General features: G+C 32.4%; 2 pseudogenes; one reads left to right on the top strand and one right to left on the bottom strand.

The window, feature by feature from the left end:
- Nucleotides 1-439: 439 nt before the first annotated feature.
- Nucleotides 440-3,019, top strand: LOC125596329 (annotated as a pseudogene).
- A 6,008-nt stretch (nt 3,020-9,027) lies between these two features.
- LOC125596331 lies at nt 9,028-11,296 on the bottom strand (annotated as a pseudogene).
- Between the last annotated feature and the right edge of the window lie 11,123 nt (nt 11,297-22,419).

The raw sequence follows: 22,419 nt of genomic DNA on the forward strand, positions 1-22,419 counted from the left end.
TACATACTTCCACACACTTTTTATAATATAAAATACTTTATATTTTACATAAGACTTCGTACTTAAGAAAATACTAAGTAAAGTGGACTCGAATCTTCCTTTGGCCCGGCCCGATGCTTGGCTGCAAGTCATGGACGTTTTGGATCTTAACCGGGCCATGACATTATGCTGCAATCGAGATAGAAGGAATATTTTCTATTTCGAACCAATTCCTTTAGATTCAGACTAACATTCCTAATTAATTGTACCGTTGAAATAAATAAAACTATTGTATATAATAGAAAACTCACCAGCAATTACATGTATATTTAAATAAAATAAAAATAATTCAAGGATTAAATATTCCAAATAAAATAGATATTTATGTTCTAATTATTTCATCAAAGCATATCTCTATCACTAGAGACATAACATAACAAAAAAAATACAAGAATAAAAAATGAAAGTTGTCTTGATCTTTCTCTCTCTCTCTTCTCCTCCTCCTCCGAGCATCCCAAGGATTTGATTTCCACGAAAATGAATTACAGACCGAAGAGAGCTTATCGAATCTCTATGAAAGGTGGAAAAACACCACTCTGTATCAAGAGCCTCCCACGAGTCAATAAAACGGTTCAACGTTTTTAGACACAATGTGCTTCATGTCCACAAGACAAACAAGAAAAACAACCTTACAAACTCAGATCAATAGATTCGCCGACATGACACACCATGAGTTTCAGAAACTCCTACGCTGGCTCTAATGTTAAGCATCACCGGATGCTCCGTGGACCTAAGCGCGATCTGGTAGATTCATGTATGAGAATGTAACCGCTGTTCCAAGTTCTGTTGATTGGAGAGAAAAGGAGCTGTCACTGATGTCAAGAATCAACAAGATTGTGGTAAGATGTTTATTAATAAGCCAAATGACTTCTTGATTTTTTTTTTTTTGGGGAGTTTCTCGTTCTTGAATGGGTGTTCGACATCTTGATTTTTTTTTTGAACATCTGACATAAACCAGTCTTCAAAGTTTAGAGATTTGTTTGGTTTCTGTTTTATGTTGTCTGATTTGGTCTTCTTCTTGACTCTCTTTTTTTTTTTAATCAAATGGCTATATAAACAAAATTTCCAGGAAGTTGCTGGGCATTTTCTACGGTTGCAGCAGTAGAAGGAATAAACAAGATCAGAACAAACAAACTAGTTTCCTTATCCGAACAAGAGCTCGTTGATTGTGACAATGAAGAGAATGAAGGCTGTTCAGGAGGTCTTATGGAACCTGCGTTTGATTTTATCAAGAACAATGGTGGTATCAAAACTGAAGAGACTTATCCTTACATTTCTAACGACGTTGATCTCTGCAGAGCTAAATATATTGAAGGAGAAACTGTAACGATTGACGGACACGAGCACGTCCCTGAGAATGACGAGGAGGCACTTCTCAAAGCTGCTGCTCATCAGCCTGTCTCTGTAGCCATTGATGCTGGGAGCTCTGATTTCCAGCTTTATTCTGAGGTAATATTTAATTTAAAAAAAAAAAAAAAGCTAAGTTCAAAAAAAAAAATATTTAATTAAAAATTAAATAGAAAAGACCTTTGTTTGTTGAAAAAAAGAAAACAAAAAGAAAAACATTTGTTTATATCAGTTTATTTAGATGGTAGCTTCTATTAACTATGCAGATAAATGCTTAATAATTTGTTTCTATATTTGTTAGTAGTGGCACACGATGTACGAAAGCATAGTTAGGAAACGACTCATAAAAGTGAAGTTAGAAAAAGCAGTTTAAATTATGGACAATTCTCTCTGACTATTTTCAAATTTTTGTCACAAAAATAGATCATAAAGAGAAAAATGAACAAAATATTTTATTTAATAGGTAAAAAGATTCTAATAACCTAGATATATAGATATAATAAAAAAATATAGTTTTAGATTATATGTTTTTCAAATTTCGAATTTTTTTATAATTTTTTTTTTTTTCGAATTTATTTATTTTTTCAAATTTTATTTTAATTTTTTTCAATTTTTCTTTTTGTAATTCGAAATACTTTTTGAAAATTTTTTATTTTCAAATTTTAATATTTTTTTTATTTTTTTATTTTATAAAACATCAATCTCAAATCTCCGCCTTAATTCTAAACCCTAATGTTTGGATTAGTTAACCCTAGGGAATAAGTATATATTTACTTTTTTAATGAAACATTTTGGTCATTTTTATCCTTATAGTCTATATTTGTGAGAAAAAAATTTAGTGCTATCCTAAAGTATTTTTCTTAAATTATTCAAAATAAGAAAAATAATCCATTTGGTTATATATTAGGTCAAGTTTTAAGCGTTAGAGTGAAGTATTCTTGGATTTATGGTTCTAGTTCAATATATAGAGACTTTAAGATTTAGGGTTTATCTGTAGATTGTTTTCTTATTTTCAGTATATACTCAAAATACAACAAAACAGTATGATGTATCTTTTTAAAACGGGGTTTTGTTTGAATAAAATTGTGCACTCAAATAAAAGTATATATTAATAGATGTCCATATGGAATGCTAAGTGATCTAAGATTCAGATTAACTTTTTTTATCTGTGCCATGTTTAACGAAAACAAAGAATAACATTCTTTAAAAACGTGCATGTATCCTATCAAAGGTGTGTTTCACTGGAGAATGTGGGACTCAGTTAAACCATGGAGTGTCGATTGTCGGGTACGGAGAGACAGAAAACGGAACAAAATATTGGATAGTGAGAAACTCATGGGGTCCTGAATGGGGAGAAGGAGGCTATGTTAGGATTGAAAGAGGAATATCTGAGAACGAAGGACGTTGCGGTATAGCAATGGAGGCTTCTTATCCCACCAAGCTCTCTTCTAGTTCCTCTGGAGAAACTAATACTATTCATGAGCCAATAGCTTCCGATGCTGTTAAAGACGAACTCTAGAGATTGTGAGTCACATGATTCATTAAGATGGGACGTCAAGAATTCTTATATCGTGGAAGATATATAATATGAATAATATGCTGAATATCCTACTTTTGAGTTTGTTATTGCATGTGTTTTAATATCTTATACCATGGGTTTTTTTTTTCCCTTTTAAAATGCCATGTTGACACCTTCTTTCTTACTTCATTATTATGATGTACATTGTGTCGATTTTCATGTCCTTGTTACTTGCCATATTGACCAATGGGCTACATAAACTTATCGGAAAATTGGTAGCATTAAATACAATTCCTTTTGTTACTTTAATTCAGTATCTGATTATTTAAATGCACTGTCACAGTTGCACACTCATCACACTAATCTCATTAGTCACCAACTATCAATTTATGTATATGTGTTTTGCATATTGATTAACTCCACTCTCAATACACATATGAACTAAAGCCTTAAATAACTCGAAACTCAGTCCTTGACTCAGGCTCGATCAGCACTGGGCGGTCTAGTTAGATATATATCCCTCTGATCGAGCCATCAATATAAAAAAAAATTGGCATCAATAAATTTTTTTTTTTTTGTGAAGTTAGATGAACAAGCAAAGTTCCAGGTTTGGTCATGACAATGATTTAGGCCATGAGCGTTATCCCCCTGAATAGGTCGTTTATTGAAAAAAAATGGAAACATAGTATCAGATAACCACAACACAAAACAGAGATGGGAACAAATACAAGATAAAAAGACTAACCAGTACATAGAGGTACCTGTTGTTTCCTTCATGATCAAAAAGATCTCTCAACCATTGCAGTAGTCCAGCCGCCTACGAAGTCGATAGATCATGGACAGTGACAGTTTGAACAATTCGAAAGCCTCCTTTCTATGCGTCACTAACCTCCTTCTCCACCTCTTAGGTCATGAGTCTTATTTAAAAGTTGATCATTTAAGATGCCTGACTAGCATGTCTAGTTTGAAAGCACAGAAGATGAAATTATCTACAATCAAAAGCAATATTATTCAGATACAATATTTTAGGGAAATCTCATAAAAAATCTTGAAAATTGCACCTAATAACACCTTAAACCTCAAAGTTTTTTTTATTAGCACTTTAAACCTTCTAAGTTACATTTGTATCACAAAAAACCTTCAAACTGGCTTACTTGTTCCTCAAGTAAAAAACTGACATTTTTTACAGATAAATGTGTTATTCGAAAAAATAGTTATTTAAATAATAAAATAAATAAAAATTAAATAAAGAATCATAAAATTAAATAAAAAATAAGAAAACTATATAAAATCCAGAAAATTAAATAAAAATTCAGAAAGTAAAACAAAAAAAAATGAAAATTTCAAAAATAAATTAGAGTTAATTAAAATACAGAAATTAAATAAAAGTTCAAAAAATAAATAAGATTAAATTAAAATATAGAAAATTAAATAAAAATTCAGAAAATTCAATAAAAGTAAAGGAAAAACACAAAAAAGAAGATTAAAAATAATTTTTTAAAATTACAAGATGATTATTTAAAGAAAACAAACATATCATCACAATAACAATTTCAAACATATCAGTAATGACGATGGTGGTTTCTCTCATAACCATTAACAATGACGTTTTTGACATATCTCTAACGATAGTTTCCAACCTCATCGTTAAAAATGGCAGTAGATATGTCAATAACGATGTTTTCGAAAACCATCATTTAAAACGGTATCTACCATTTTTAAAAACTTGACATGTCTACAGTTTTTAAATGATGGCTGTCGAAAACATCTTTATTGACATATCTACCGTCATTTTTAACGATAATGTCGAAAACTATCGTGCGAGATATGTCAAAATGTCACTGTTAATGGTTATGAGAAAAACCACAATCGTTATCAGTGATAGTGATATGTTCGAAATTGTTATTGTCAATGATGGTATGTTTGTTTCCTAAAAACAATCTTGTAATTTAAAAAAAAACTATTTTGAATTTTCTATTTTTCTTAATTTTTGTGATTTTTTCTTTATTTTTTTTATTTTTCTGAGTTTTTATTCAATTTTCTGTATTTTAATTTAATCTTATTTATTTTTGAATTTTTATGTAATTTTCTGTATTTTAATTAATTCTAATTTATTTTTAAAATTTAATTAATTTTTTGAATTTTTATTTAGTATTCTGAATTTTTATTTAACTTTTATTTATTTTTAATTAAATAATTATTTTTTTTCAAAGCAATCGATACATCATCACATTTACGTGTACAACATGTCAAGTTTTTATTCGACGAACAAGTAAGCCATGTGGAAGGTTTTTGCGAGACAAATGTCATTTCGAAGTTTCAAAGTACTAATCAAAGTTGCTCAAAAAAGTACTAGTAAAAAAACTTTAAGGTTCAAAGTGTTATTAGGTGCTACTTTCGAGATTTTTTATTCGATTTTCCCCAATATTTTGTATGAGATGCTACGGTAGTTCAATCAAATCTGGGTGGCTTATAAAATACTTTTTCATATTCGTGGAAACCGTCCGTGTACGAGGGACATCTATATGCGCTATTGTGTTTTTTTTTTTGCTTAACAGATTATTGTGTTTGTTCCTACTTCGTAATATAAAGTATTGGTATTGCGGTGTTCATGTTGTAGAAAAAGAAAGAATTGGTGATGGAGAAATGGTATAAAGTATAATTGCCAACATTTATCTGGTAGTTGTGCAATCATAATTTTGAAAGGAACTCGCACTTTGACTTCGGTATATTCGATCAAACGGTTCGTACAGAAAACCTCTCTCTCTAGGTTTTTTCTCTAATTGTTCTGATCTTTTTTCTGGCGGCCTCTTCCTCTTCGCCGCCGGAGGACTTTTCTCTCATTCCTCTCTGTTTACCTTTTGCTTCAAGCCTCGTTTTCACCCGCCTCCGATACGTGGTTGTCCCTGGAGCTTGCTCGTTCACCGGCGGAGGAACCTGGGCCGATTCCGGTGGCCGTTTCGGTCCTAAGGTGACACTGCGATGTGGTTGTGGTGACGGTGGGAGTTTGGAGTCGGATTTTGAGCAGTGTTTCGTCTGGTCTCAATTTTCCTCTTCTGCGATCTCTGGCGAAACCCTTCGATTAGCGGCGTGTGGCTCCTCCGTTGCGGATCTGGTCGTTTACCGCCGATTATTGTATTTTGTTGTCCTGGCCAAGTGGCTCGTGAGCGCGTGTTTCTCCAACGCTCGAGGCTCGACATTTGGGGTTCTCGCAGCCCATTGTGAAGATAGTAAGGCGAAGTTCCTCCTCTATGGTGAGTTTGAGGCATTTCCGGATTGTCATGTGTTGGCTCCCGCAGTACTGTCTCGTTTGGCAGGTGCATCTACGGCCTGGGTTCAATTTAGAGTCGTTTATGGCTTCACCTCTTCCCAAGACCGTGGTTCTATCTCTCGTTTTTTCTGTCGTTCAATCTTTTGCGGCAAGTGGTAAGTACGTACTGGTTGAGGCCACTTGATTTCGGTTCAGTTGATTATGTTTGTCCATGCCTAGACTAGTTTGAATTGTTGTTTAGATTTTGTTTATTTTCCTCTACTTCTGTCAAAAATCTAATAATTGATAATAATATCTTGACATTTTCCCCGAAAATAAAATAAAATGCTCACTCGATCATATCAGTTAGAACCATGCATGGATAGTACTTGTTAAATTCGAGTAAATAAACTCGTTCATTTAAGATAAACATAACGTAAAAATAAAATCCTCAAAAACGAATGCTACTAGAATTAGATAAACTGTAAATTTTATCTCATGCTTAATCTAGTGAAGCCAATAACCTACAGAATTGGCCGCTTGACATCAGTTAGAACATCTTTAACCATATAATTTTTTTTAATTTATATAGGAAATGTTAAATTTATTAATCATTAGAAAGATATTACAAAGCATTATTAACTTGTAATCATTTAAAGGAAATAAATAATCAATCCGTGTTGGTTCTTCCTGAACTATACTATTTCTGAAGCAAGAAGTGGAGTTTAAGCTTCTCGAAATACCGAGTTGATGCAATTTGATTACTCACTACCTTATCAATCTCGCGCCCAAGTTGTGTAAGACATTTGAAAAGTTGATTGTACCTGCTCTTATTTCTCTATATATCAATATGACATAAATAGAAACTTGAAATACTAATAACAAGAAGATAAAATTAAGTTAGCCGATCATAAGTGCGGTTTGTGAACATCTCCAATGCGTAGTCCCAGTCTTAATCGGGAGAATTCCCAGAAAATTCAAGCCACAATGCGTAGGTGTGTATGGACATGCAAAATAAAGATGGTTCCACAATTCAAGCGGCTCTCCACAAAATAAACACGACTGATCCACAACCCAGTTTCTCGTACGCTCTCTTGTTGTTATACGATCTCTAATTACCAACCAAATTATGAGCAAACCTAGGCAACGCCTTGGGAGAACCAAAGAAACTTACTCCCTTTCCACCTTGAAGGGTCTCATTCCTACTCGAAGGGTATTTTGGTCTTCTTGCAGATTTTCGTCAACCTGACTCTGATATCAATTGTTAGGATTGTGAAATCCCGTGTCCAACTCTATATTGTCCGATTAGTACGATATTGTCCACTTTGGGCCTTAGGCAAGCCCGCATGGTTTTTACTTTTAGTTTTCTTTCCAAAATGCCTCGTACTAATTAGAGTTGAACATCTCTTTGTATCTTAGACTCTCCGTTGTCTAATTTCCAATGTGGGACTTAGATTGACATCGCAGAGACCATCAACAAAATACTTCTGAACCCAGTTTACCCACAAGAAACCAGACTTGGTAAGGAATCGCCATATTAATTTCAGTGATGCTACCTCAACGACCTCCTTTAGTTTCCTAAGTCCCTAAGTCCCACTCCGCCTTGTTCTCTTGGGCAACAAACATCCTCCCTTTCCAACTTTTCTTTTCAATTTCCATGTGGAGAGCCACTCTACACACAAAAAACACGTATTTTTTATATCAAGACATGTCCTTGAAGTAAGATAAAGGCAAACCAGAAATTGGTTATCATAGTGATTATTGATTATACAATTCTTAACATGCATACCAAACAAAAACATATATTATAACGAAAATATCTCATTCATTTTTATTAGTTTTGATTAATAATTTAACTAAAATGTAAACCATTCTTTTCTTTTTTTTTTGTCAACGAAACAAAACCATTCACATAATGATAAATGTCATATTCGAATTTCTTTGAGAGTTTTTCCGTCTGAGAATTATCTTTCTATCATTTTCTATCTCCATCTTCTTTTAATTTTCATTATTATTTTGTTTATGATAGATTTAATGTTATTATTTTGTCACATATTTAGATATTTTTCTTTAAATCTGAACCAACCTTTAATTATCTTTATAGTGGCTCCACGAAACATAAATTGTTCTTCATTAACGGCATGACTGATTTCCCCGCTACCACCCGCAAACTCAGCTTTTGCGGTTGGTAGCGGTTGTTAGCGTTTTTTAATAAATAATCACTCAACTCGTTTTAAACCACTTCAAAAGCGCTCTAAACCTCTTAAATTCAAAAACTTGTAATTTTTTTATTTTAAAAAATAATAATATAAATACAAAAATAAAAATTTTAAATTGAAAAATTTGAAATAGAAAATATATCTACTATATTTTAATCTATATTATAAATTTTTAAAATAAAATATTTTCTACTATTTTGAAAATTTAAAATATAAATTAAAATTTATAATATAAATTAAAATATTATTATGTTTAATATTTTTATAATTATATAAATATAAATATCGTTAATTTATTATTTAACCGCTGTTGTATTTAGTGGTTAACCAGTCATAAGTATCTCGTAAATGCACCAATTTCTAACCGCAGTATTGTACATATATCTCTTAAAATCGCTTAAAACTGCAACCATCCGCTTCCGCAAACTCCCGCAACCGCTACGGTTACACCAGTCACTCACTAAGTGTAACACTGAACTTATATTTTGGTCTTGTGTGACAAAAGAACTTGTTCTAACCAGCCGCACTTGGTCAGTTGGTTTACTTACTTTCACTCTAATTTTTAATCCAAGTTTCTATGTAAACTTGTCAATAACCATGGTCATTACCTTAAATTCATCTCTTGTAACCCACATGAGCTATGAAAACACCTCTTTAAGTCAGACAACATTTATTTAACCGTCTATTATTACATGATGATATTTGAGGTAAAATAAACAAACAAATGTGGCCTACACACTGCCAATTTAAAAGGGTTTACTCATCTACAAACTAAACCCTCTATCTACACCGATCAAATGATACATGATTGTATACCCTTGAGACTTCAACCATACAAAAAGAAACAAATGAACAAATACGACTTTAAGGACGAACTAATCTTCATAATTATCTACAAACCCCAACTCATTCCTGTTCTGTTCCTGACTAATCATTCTGCTTCTCCATCACATTTGTTCTTCTTTGACGACTGACACAATGAAGACATAGCTTTGCAGACACCACCCTCCTCACCAAAAGCTTCCACTTGGTGTCTTCACCCATCCTTTTGTCATGTTCTACCCTTTTCTTAAATTGCCTGCTCCAAAAAAATAAAAATAAAAAAGTTGACTAAGACACATGAAATTCTAAATATCTGCAAATATCTACACAAAGGTCCACCATCATTTCTCACAGCAATTTTGCAAAGTTTCAAGGTGGGTGACAACGAACTAGTGTCAACGTAAAGCCAAACCAGATGTCTCTATTTCAAAAAGTGAAACCTTTTTGTATACTATCAAATCAGTGTTGATTTTTATATGAAGAATAATTAATTTCAAAAGAATAATTTTCTTTCTAAAAAAAAGAATAATTAATTTCAAATTAACGCAAAACATTTTTCAGTCGATAAAAGAAAACGTTAGGAGACATACCTGCAAAGAGGGACACGACAAGATTCTGGCTGATCACATATAGAAGAATGGAGTCTTAGGAGCTGAAGCATCCGCTTGCAACGAAGACAACCATTCTCGTTACTCCTTTTCTTGCATACCGCAAAATGACGTATCGAAAGCTGGAGGCCGTAACACGTGGAAACCGCCTTACAAGGCTTTGATTTCCCCCCAAACGGAACAGTCGTCGACTTGTTAACGTCTACAATGTTTGTTGGACCGACCAATGTACAACCTTGGGTGCATATATGCTCTATACACTCCATTGCCTCGCTTAGTTGCATGTACAGATTCTGCTCCTTTTTATGCCTACGTCTTCTTTTCTTCCTCTGCATTAAATCATCATCCAACACACAAATCACAAAAATGCAACATACCAGACTGAATAAACCAATTTTTTCTCAAAATTTTAATTAAAATAATAATTATATTTTTAAAATACATATTTGCTTATAAGTTTCATTATCTTTTTATCTATTCCTTTTGGTAGTAACAAAAACACATATTATGTATTTTAAAACAACTAAGAAAAGATGAAATAGTTACCGATTCGGAATCGTCGATGAACTGGAGGATATCGAGCTCAAGAACAGGATCGTGTTCCTGGAGAAACTTCCATCCTTCGGTCTGTTCAACAGTCTTAAACTGCGACTGTATAAGACGCATAGATTTAAGACAAACATCTGGAGCATCGCAGAGCCGAGCTAGCTGAAGAACGTCGACAACGTTCTCCGCAGTTAAACCATCAACGATACCTCTTGAGCAGCGTTGCTTCAGATTCGCCACCATGTACACGTGAGACAACGCTAAAAGATGGATCCCATATTTCTCCAACTCATCCTCCGTCAAACTACGCGTGAAAAAAAACAAAGATACAAGAGGGTACTTTTAGTCATTGACCAGGTGTTTAAAGAAAGATTCACGGTTTGAGATTTAATTATTTTTAAAATTAATCAGCCGTTGATTATTTCCACTTGTGTATAAAACGTTTATATTCTACCATCAGATAAGAAAATATATGTTTGATTTCGCAGTTAACCAACCTAAAAGAGTATAGGAATCTGATGAAGACTGAAACGGCATCGCATGGAACGCCAAGAATCTTGATGGCTCTCGAAGCTCCATAGCGTTGGTAACGTCTCACCGTTTTCTTCATGATGTTCATTAGTACTGGTGAAGCCGAAGCCTGCATTATCCTATCCATAAGTTAAAACAGAACCAAACCGGAAATATTTAAAACCGAACCATTTTAAGAAAAAGAACCAAACTTATACCAGAATACCGGAATGAGCCGGAATCCGACGGTTGCTTGAGGTAACGATGGTAACGTCTGACGCCGTTAGATTATATGAAACTTTATCGGTGATTAACGAAAATCCGTCGTCTTCTGACGTGGCGGTTACGGCCATCGCGACAAGGACAGGCTCCATTAATTGGAGAGAGAGTTTTGAGAGAAATAGAAAGATGTGGTTGTAAGAGATAAAAACTTTGGTACATTTCGTAATATATAGAGGTTAGCGAGCTGGGTCCCATACTCCAACCTTTAAGTGCCTACGTGGCGTTTTTATAAATATCTTTTGCGTCTGTCTAGTCTTATCAACACGCTCTTGAGCTGGCGCGTGATCTTTTTCATCAAAATAAATACAGCATTTCTTTTTGATCAGGCTACCTGATATTTTTTAAAAAATTCTCTACGATAATCCTAAACAGCTTTCGGTGAATAAAATAATCAAAATAAGTTTTATTAAATTTTTTATCCTATGATTAATCTAGACTTAGAGTTTAGAGTTAATAGGTAAGATTCTGGGGATGTGTTTTCAAATTTTAAAAAATAAAAATAAAAAATTTCAAAATAAAAAATGTTATTTTGGTCATTTTCTTTCTTAGAAGCTATTTTGCGACAAAAACTTAAAAATGACTATTTGAAAAAATTGTTCATATTCTTTTGCTATTTGTTTTCTGACGGAAAATAAGCATTTTTGGATAAAAATTCGAATGTTAGTGTAGATCAATCTTAAGAATACTTGATAATGAACAAATAAATCATTTTCAAATTTGTATTTTCGAACAAAGAAAAATATTTTAGAAAGAACCTTCCTCATATAATACTATTTGACTATCGACAAATATCTAGCAAAATAACCATTTAAAAAAGTTTCTAGTTAACTAAAAACTTTCTATTAAGAAAACTTATTTTTAAAAATTGTCCATTTGATTAAGATTATGTTTTTGATACATTATGAACCGTAAGGTTTAGAATTTATAAAAGTATAAGAAATATTACAATTTTAAATTGTAACTGAAAACTAAAAGGTATGCACAATTTCGTTTCATTTAACATTTTCCAAAAAAAGAATTGGATTAGCATGTATTTGTTTTAACATATTACTATAGCCGACGTAGTGCAACATAGAAATCACAAGTTCGATCGACGGTGTAGAACTGCATATATATATTGCCAGTAACATATAGTTCAATATTTTTAATATTTTCCCTGAAAAAGCGACTTATTATAAAGATGCTTTTGTTTGTGATCCAGAAAACAATACTACTTTTTGTCGGGAAAATGGTTCATTCCCGTATGAACTAGTTGTTTCTGGCTTTTTCACACACGAATTTTTAAGCCATGCCAAAAACCTCATGAACAACGGAAAAATAATTTATTCTCATATGAACTAGTTGTTTCTGGCTATTTCACACACAAACTTTTAAGTCATGCCAAAAACCACATGAACAATTCTATTTTTTGAATTACATACACAAACTATTGATTTTAAACTAATTCTCCTAAAACCGTAAATGATGTTGTTTAAACGTTAACTTGGTTTATGACAGGTAGATAGTCGGTTTCATTTAGATTGATAAAAGTAGAATACTATGTCGTTTTGTTCTTCTTCTTTTTGTCAAATGCCCTTTTTCTTCAGAAATCGTTTTACTCTTCATCATCAATTGAGGATAAAAAAATTTATATTCTGTATTTTCGAGTTATATGACATAGTAACTGGTTGGGTAGATATTTCCGAGTTATATGACCTAAAGCATATAAAGAGATCATATGACATTAATTTCTGGATTGAGGAGAATATATATAAATCCCTGCAGGACCGGAACCTGAGAGTAACATCCGCTTACGGAACCAATCAAGCATCCTAGACTACGCCAATTTTATAGTTCCTTGTGACAATACATGGAGATTGGTAAGTTAGTATTTGCTGCTCTTCTTTCTTTAAACCGTCTCTCCACTTATCATAAACCAAGTTAACGTTTAAATAACACCGTTACGGTTTTAGGGGAATTACTTTAAAATAGATAGTTTGTGCATGTAATTCAAAAAAATAGAGTTGTTCATATGGTTTTTGGCATGATTTAAAAGTTTGTGTGTGAAATAGCCAGGAACAACTAGTTCATAGGGGAATAAGTCATTTTTCCATTGTGCATATGGTTTTTGGCATGACTTAAAAGTTTATGTGTGAAAAAATTGGGAACAACTAGTTCATAAGGGAATAAGCCATTTTCCCACTTTTTGTCCACGTAGGCAGATTTTATGCTTTCTTGTGAATCCTATGTGGAAAGTGAAATAACCAGACCAAAACATGGGTTTGTCGTCAAAGGGATATTATTTTTTTTAATCTAGAAAGGCCGGTTATATTGCAATAAACCGACCTTTGCCTATTCCCAAGAGCCACCCTCCTCATCCAACGTGCCATTTTGTTCTCTTCCGTTCTTACAAGCCCTCTTGTATCACCACTCGTGGTCCTCTTGTTTATTATCCATTGCGTGACACAATTTGAGTCATGATTTTATGTTCTATTAGAATATTTCCATACGACGATAGAACGTTTTTTTTTTGCCTAGGACGATAGAACGTTCTTATCCATTTTGATTATATTAGCATATGATACCTATAAGATCTTATTTATAATAGTTTCACCTCCTCTCATCTTATCAAACATTTCTTTCATCGAAATTCAGACAAATGAAACAAATAATAAATTCTCTTTTCAACCATTTGTTTTCTATGAATAACATATTATCGTAATGCAACCCATCAATACTTTTTTTTTTTTTTTTTAACCTGGGGTATCCCAGGTCTTTAGGGCCCAGACTAATTTCCAAGGGGAAGTGCAGCCCACGGATAGACTCTCTTTCCAGGTATTCAAATGGGCCCGAAAGCATGGATCCATACCCGTGTGGGTGACATGATGAACAGTTCACCACCGCCTGGCGTCGAATCCGTGAGCATAACAATTGGCCCCCAAAGTCCTTCGCCAAATGGGCTACCACATCCCGTCAACCCATCAGTACTTGACTTTTGATTTCGTCTATCAATATGAAACAAAACCTACACAATTATATATATATGGTTATAATCAAAATTTCCTGACAGCTAATCTGTTGAACTATCATGTCTAACTAATTAAAATTGCATAATGTTTAGTAGTAGAGGTATTTTATATTCTGAAAGTATACATCGAATATACTATATAAATATGTACGCTATGGAATACTTGCGTATTGTTCACATTATTGGTGTTTTTCACGCAATACATATTAAAATATAGTTTTCTTCTGAATTACCATTTTAGTTTTCAAATCGTCATAATATAGCTTTATTTATAATTTTATAAGTGGTTTTGCTTTCCATAGTTTGTAAAAATACGTCTAACATGACATTTTATGAATCTTCAATATCAAACTAATAAAATATGCAAACAATCTATTAAATTTGTTAGGGGAAACCCTATGGTAGGTATATCTTTGAGATAATTTGTCAAATGTATATAAGGATTGAAAATTAAAAAACCAACAATGTATCTATATGCAAAGAAGTGATGTGATAATTTGTCACCAACTTGGATAATATTGTCATTCTTGAAAAGACAGAGAAAAAAAAAGAAAAAGAAAAAGAAAAAGAGAAAAAGAGGAAGAGTGAGAAATTGTATACTTACAATTCTATTATATGCTTCGCAAATAGAATAAAATACTACAATATTTATTGTAACATTACATATTAAAGATAGAAAAAACAATGGAATGTTTCAAAAAAAAAAAAAGGAAAAGAGGGTGAGAGACTGATAAAGCTAAGGGCACCATTAGAGCATCATTATCCCTGAAACCCCAAATGAGGTTTTTTAATTTTTTTTTTTTTTTTTTTTTACTTTTTCGAATTTAGGAAAAAATAAAAACGAACCAATCGTGAGCCGCCACGTGTTAGTGGGGTCCGCGAACAGTGTAAGAAACCCTTAAGAACCGACTACTATTTAGTAGTTTTTGTAACCGGTTTCTTAAAAAAAAGTGGGTCCTACGCGGGACCCACACGCTAAGAAACCCTCTAGTATCCCCGGATAAAGATGCTCTTAGTGGTCATTTTTCATAGGGTTTCTGTTGATAAAATAATAATAAATATCGAAAAATGAAGGGGAGAGAACAACAATTTAGTAAAATCGATCTGTCATAAAGGTACTTCCACAAGAGAATCAAGAAAATTTTCTACGGATGTTGATATATTAGGGTAACAATATCGGTGGTGGGGGAGGGTTCTTACGCATGGGCTCCACTACTTTTTCTCAATTACTATGCCACAATATCCCAAAATAAGAAACATTTGCACTGCGTCTTTAGCACTGCGTCTTTAGCACTGCGTCTTTAGCACTGTTTACGGATCGCACGACACGTGGCGGTCCGCGATTGGTTTATTTATTTTTTTATTTTTTAAAACCAGAAAAAAAATAAAAATTTAAGGACCAAAAACGTTTTGGGTGATAATGTTGCCCTTAGTGGTAAAATTATTTAGAAATAACTAAAATTAACTATAAAAATAAATAGCATTATTTTATGTTTATTGAGAAACGCACAATGTTTCTTACCGCTGCTCCTGCTCTACGAGCACCACTAATGGCTCTCACCCAATCTTTCACACCTAAAATAATAAAAAAGTAGTTAGAAAAGAGGAGAGGAGACATAATAATCACCGGAGACGATTCGAGGCAGCGAGACGTTCAACCGTGTTGAAGATACTTTTTCGTCATTTGTTACTTTTCTATTGGCTAAAACCTTTTTGTTTTAAAAGTAAGTAAAATAAATAAAATATATCAATATCATATGGGGGTAAAGACGATTCTACAAGTTTTGATCGATGCTGGTGCTCTAAGGAGAAAAAAGAAAAGAAAAGAAATATCTATACTATTAAATAGAAGTCACAAGTTCTTTGTATGTGTAATATTTTATTTTGCACTATGTCTTAGAAAATTACTTAAATAAATTTTTGTATATATATTTTAATTATTCTAAAAAATTCAAATAAATATTCTCGTATTTTATTTGAATTACATCTGAATAAAATATTTTCATATCTTTTTATTTGAAATATAACTATATATTTCATTTTTCATTTAGGCAAACATTTTAAAGTATTTAATTACTTTTGTATTTATTTAAAACATAAATGTACATTTCGTTTCATTTAAATATTTAATTAATTTCATAATTTTTTTAAATCTAAATGTATATTTCATTTTACTAAAATAAGCCTTTTAAGTATCTAATTAATTTTTTAATTATATCAAACTCATGTACAATTTTGTATTAAAATTTATGATATTAATTTAACATAATATTTTCAATTAAATCTTTGATCTCTAACAGTTAAGATTTTATATTTTAGATTTTTGTACCACACTGTTAAAAATATGCTATCTATATGAATGACCAGTTTATAAATGTTATTTTGAAAGTGCATTAAGTTTATGTTATTAAATATAGTGGCCGGTTTATTTTACATTTTAATAATAAAAGTATATGACTGCTTTGTTTACAAAAAATATAACCAAGCTTATTTTTATGTAGACCATATTTATATATTATTCATTAATTTAATAGTTTTTGTTTCTTTTATCAATTAACATAAATGACAGATGAATGAATGAAAAAATATATTTCATGTGAATATTTTTATTTTCAGTGTATTTATTATCAAATGTAGATGTAGGTTAAAGTGGTAATGATATAACAGGATATAAGATAGATAAAGAATTGCAAATACAAATTTTAACATTAAAAAAATTATTGTAAATAATCCAAGAGTTTTGGAGTAGAAAAGTCTAAATCAACAATATAAAAAATAAGAAACATAAAAAAAACATAAATAATAAAGAGGAAAATCAGGTCTAAAAGGAGAAAAACAAACATAGTGCATTACAATTTTTGGTTTAGTAATTTAAATGAAACAGACGCTTTATAAGTTACACTTAATATATGTTACTCAGTCAAAGATTTAATTCATACAAATAATTTGATTAACATATATGTACGATCAAAACCTAAAATACAAGTATAATCTTAAGAAAATTAATATATAAGTTAATATTAAATTGAACAGAATTTATCGTAAATATCACATAATATAAAATTTTAGTTAGTGTTCATGTTTTAATAAGAGAGATATTACTAGTAATTTGAAAGAAATAAATTAAATTACTGCATACAAACTATGAAAATCTTGTTTGAGAATATTATATTAAACTTTTAGTAATATTGTAAATATTAAAATATATACCACTAATCATGTAAATCAAATATTTATATGTATAAAATGAAAATAATCACTCGCACAGTTGTGCGGATCAAGATCTAGTTGTATAATTACAATTCTATTTAGTAATATAATAGAACACAACACTATATTATTGTAACATTACATATTAGTAAAAGGGAGATTATATAATTATAATTACATTCTATGTTTTGTATATAGAATATAACACAACAATTCTCATTAAATTTTATATATTGATTTTTATAAATATATGTTTGTCTTAAAAATTCAAAACATGACATATACAAAAGTCTATATTGTATAGGTAAATAAGAAATTTGAATAAGTAATTTTTTAAACTGATAAAATTAATTAAAAGGAGAGGATAAAGTGATGAAAGGCAAAATAACAATTATTATATAAATATACATATATTTTTCTGCTATGATTAGTTTTCTTTTAACTTTAGTTTTTGTTATGATTAGTTTATTAATTTATGCGTGTTGTTATGGTTAACGGCCCTAATTTTCTATATCTACTTCGTTTTTGTCCTAACAAAAGTTATTTATTTTTAGAAATGATGTCATTAATAGCACTAGAATATTTTATCAAAAAATAACCTTCAAGTTAAAAGTCATAAACTAGCATCTGTTTAACAACATAACAATTTTTTAATAAATAATAAACTTAATATTATTTTTTTCTGAAGAATCAGATCAATTTTTTTTAAATTGAAATATGTATTTACTACTTTAAACTTTAGATCGTAAACCTAATTCCTAAGAGCATGATTAATGAGGGTTCTTAGGGTATGATTTTTAGCGGAATATAAGAAATCGTCTCTTAACTTTTAACTGAAAAAACTAAGAATCAGCTCTTAAATACCGAACCCCTATTAGTCATGCTCTAAACACTAAAATTCAAATTCAAAACGTCAAATTTCCTTATTTTGTACATTTTATTTTCCATTTGTTCTTTTGCATTTCTTTTGATTATGATAATTGGGTCGAAAAATGATAAAGGAAATCACATTAAACCGGTACGAAGGTAGCAAAAGCGTGTCCAGCAATTTCCCATTTGTTATTTGCAGATGACAGTCTGTTCTTTTGTAAGGCAAACAAAGAGGAGTGTCAAACTATTCTAAGGATACTTAAGGATTACGAGGCTGTTTCAGGACAACAAATTAATTTTCAGAAATCTTCAATTCAATTTGGATATAAGATTGATGAATCTAGCCGACAAGAGCTGCGAGATATTTTGGGAATTCAAAACCTAGGTGGAATGGGTTCTTATTTAGGATTGCCAGAGAGTTTAGGAGGATCAAAGACACAAGTGTTTGGTTTTGTACAAGATCGTCTGAATAATAGGGTGAATGGTTGGACATTTCGTTTTTTCACCAAGGGGGGGGGGGGGGGGGAAAGAGGTGTTTATTAAATCAGTGATCACGGCCCTGCCAAGCCATGTGATGTCGGTGTATAGGTTACCGAAAGCTACAGTTAAGAAACTAACGAGTGCAGTAGCTCAGTTTTTGTGGAGTCTAGGAGGAAGTACAAGGGGTATGCATTAGAAGTCATGAGATAAATTATGTATACATAAGGATAATGGTGGACTAGGATTCAAGGATTTGACTGATTTTAATACGGCGATGCTTGGAAAGCAATTGTGGCGGCTGATTGAAAAGCCTAATACCCCTTCTCTAGAGTTTTCAAAGGACGGTACTTCAGGAATGCTTCACCCCTGGAACCGATTCGCTCATATTCCCCGTCATATGGCTGGAGGAGTATTATCTCTGCTAGATCTCTGGTTTGTAAAGGACTAATCAAAAGAGTTGGAACATGATCATCTATTTCAGTATGGAATGATCCTTGGATCCCATCCACTCGCTCAAGACCAGCTAACAAAAAATTTCATAATAATTACCCGGAACTCACAGTGGATTCTCTCATTAATCAGGAATTCCGAACATGAAATTTACAGGCCATTAGGACATTGGTGGAACCCCAAGATGCAAAAATGATCGAAAGTATTCCTTTGAGTAAGAATCAGATGGAAGATAGGAATGGATGACATTTCACTAATAACGGGAATATACGGTACAATCAGGGTATCAGATAGAAAGGATATATCCTGATAAGGAAAAACCACCCGAATTTTATGGACCAAATGTGGATATACTTAAGGCATTTTGCAGGAAATTGAAGTGTCCTCCAAAGTTAAAACATTTCTTATGGCAGCTGGTGACAGGTTGTATAGCGGTAACAAAAAAAATTAAAAGCAAGAGGAATACAAGGAGATACATGTTGTGCAAGGTGTGGAGATTCAGAGGAATCAATAAATCATGTGTTCTTTGAATGTCCCCCGACATGTCAGGTGTGGGCACTATCTAAGATTCCATCGAATCCAAATCTCTTTCCTATGGGTTCTTTTTTTGCTAACATAGACCATCTATTTTGGAGAGTTAACCCAAAAATGGAAGACCCTCAGTTTGCATGGATATTATGGTACATCTGGAAGGGCCGGAATAAAAAAGTTTTCAGTAATCTTGATATTGATTCGAGGGAAACACTCAACTTAGCAGAATTGGAATCAAGACTTTGGGCTGAGGCACATGTTGGTACAAGCGGGTCAGATAAGACCTAATTCTAGGATTACATGAAGATGGTGTTTTATAAACGGTTCTTAGAAAGATAAGGACTTATTTTCAGGACAAGGCTGGTTCAGCACACTACCGGGGTTTGACGGGTTATTAGGGGCAAGGAATGTAAGGGCATGTCTCTCTCTTCTTCATACGGAGATGGAGGCATTAATTTGGGAAATAGAATGTATGAAGAATTTAAGACAGCTTCAGGTGACGTTTGCAGCAGATTGTTCTCAATTGGTGAAGATGGTTTCGGAATCAGAGGAATGACCAACATTTGAAAGCTACCTAGATGACATTATGCTTTTAAGAAGAAGCTTCACCAACTCAGATATCGTTCATGTACCTAGGACGGAAAACATAAAGGCGGATCGTTTGGCACGCAGTGCTCGGAACCAGCCGTCTTTCGTCGTACACATCGTGCCGAATTGCCGCCTTGGTTTAAAGAGTCTAAATGAGTCTGTGAATGTTCATCGGAAAATAAAAATCACATTAAAAATATGGAATATAAGCTCTAACAAGGTTTTTTTTTTTTTGCTAACAAGCTGTAATAACGTGCATATTAGTTTTATAATTTAAGTCATGGTTATGTTCACATAGATATTGAATATGATAATATTAGTCAATGTTCACGAAACATGATTATGTTCACATAAGTATCAAGAAATGGATACAAAACTTGTAGATTAGTTTCCACACGTGAATAGTGATCGGTCTTCCATAAACAAATAGATTTGATTATTATTTTTAAGATTCATCTCTATTAGTAAACAATGATTATTCTCTCTTTTAAAGTATAGACATGTATGATAGTTTTATGAGTGTAGAAAATGACAATGATTTGTATGTTACTGGCATGATGCTTTTTTTTGGCAAATACATATATATGTATAATTAGGAATTGTTATTTATTTGGACATAGTTGTTTACTAAGAGCATTTTCAATTAATCCAATTCATTTTTCAATCCAAAATGAAGTTTGAAGTAAAATATTCTTTAATCCTATTCCATTTTTTATTTTATAATGAAGTGAAAATAGGTATAGAGCATCTTCAGTATGTATTACTCTTTTTTGAATAACTCTATAATGGAGTGGATTGTACTCTAATTTTACTCTATTTCTAAGTGAAAATAGAGTAATAAAAAAAAATATATTACTCTATTTTTAAAGTAAACTCATTTTACTCTAATTAGGAATTTGGTTGATCCACAAGATGCAAAAATAATAGAGAGTATACCATTGAGTAGAAATTAGTTGGCAGATAGAAATAGATGGCACTTTACCAAGAACGGAAAATATACGGTACAATCAGGGTATCAGGTAGAAAAGATTTATCCTGATAATGAGAAACCACCTGAATTTTATGGTCCCAATGTAGATATCCTCAAAGCATTCTGCTGGAAAGTGAGGTGTCCCCCGAAGCTAAAGTATTTTTTATGGCAGTTGTTGTCCAGTTGTATAGCGGTAACGATAAACCTGAAAGCGAGAGGGATACAAGGAGATACCTGCTGTGCTAGGTGTGGAGACCCGAAAGAATCAATAAACCATGTGTTCTTCGAATGTCCTCCAGCACGTCAAGTGTGGGCACTATCTAAGATCCCATCAAATCCAAACCTTTTCCCAATTGGCTCTCTTTTTGCTAATATGGACCATCTATTTTGGAGAGTTAACCCAAAAATGGAGGGTCATCAGTTTGCATGGTTATTATGGTATATTTGGAACGGCCGGAACAACAAAGTGTTCAGTAACCTTGACATTGACCCAAGGGAAACGCTTCGACTGGCAGAAGTTGAATCAACACTGTGGGCTGAGGCACAGGTTATTAATAATCATAGGTTGGCACAAGAAGTACAGGTAAGGCCTAATTTAGGGACCACAGGAAGATGGTGTTTCACAGACGGTTCTTGGAAAGATAAGGACCTATTTTCAGGACAAGGATGGCTCAGTACGTTACCAGGGTTTGATGGCTTATTGGGTGGCAAAGAATGTAAGGGCATGTCTCTCACCTCTTCATTCGGCGATGGAGACATTAAATTGGGCAATGGAATGTATGCGAAATTTATGGCAGTTTCAGGTTACGTTTGCAACAGATTGTTCTCAATTGGTGAAGATGGTTTCGGAACCAGAGGAATGACCAGCATTTGAAAGCTACCTGGAAGATATTAAGCTTTTGCGACAAAGTTTTGTCAACTCAGATATCGTTCATGTTCCTAGGACGGAGAACACAAGGGCGGATAGCTTGGCACGTAGTGCTCGGAAACAACCGTCTTTTGTCGTGCACATGGATGCAGATTTACCACCTTGGTTTATAGAGTTTACATGAATCTGTAAATGTTTGCTGTAAAAAAAAAATGAAAATAGAATATGATTGGATAAGATTTCATTTCAAACTCAATTTTGGAATAAAAATATAGTGAGGTTGAAGATGCTATTACTCTATAC

The sequence above is a fragment of the Brassica napus genome, unplaced genomic scaffold (assembly GCF_020379485.1).
Source record: "Brassica napus cultivar Da-Ae unplaced genomic scaffold, Da-Ae ScsIHWf_118;HRSCAF=206, whole genome shotgun sequence".
NCBI classification, from domain to species: domain Eukaryota; kingdom Viridiplantae; phylum Streptophyta; class Magnoliopsida; order Brassicales; family Brassicaceae; genus Brassica; species Brassica napus.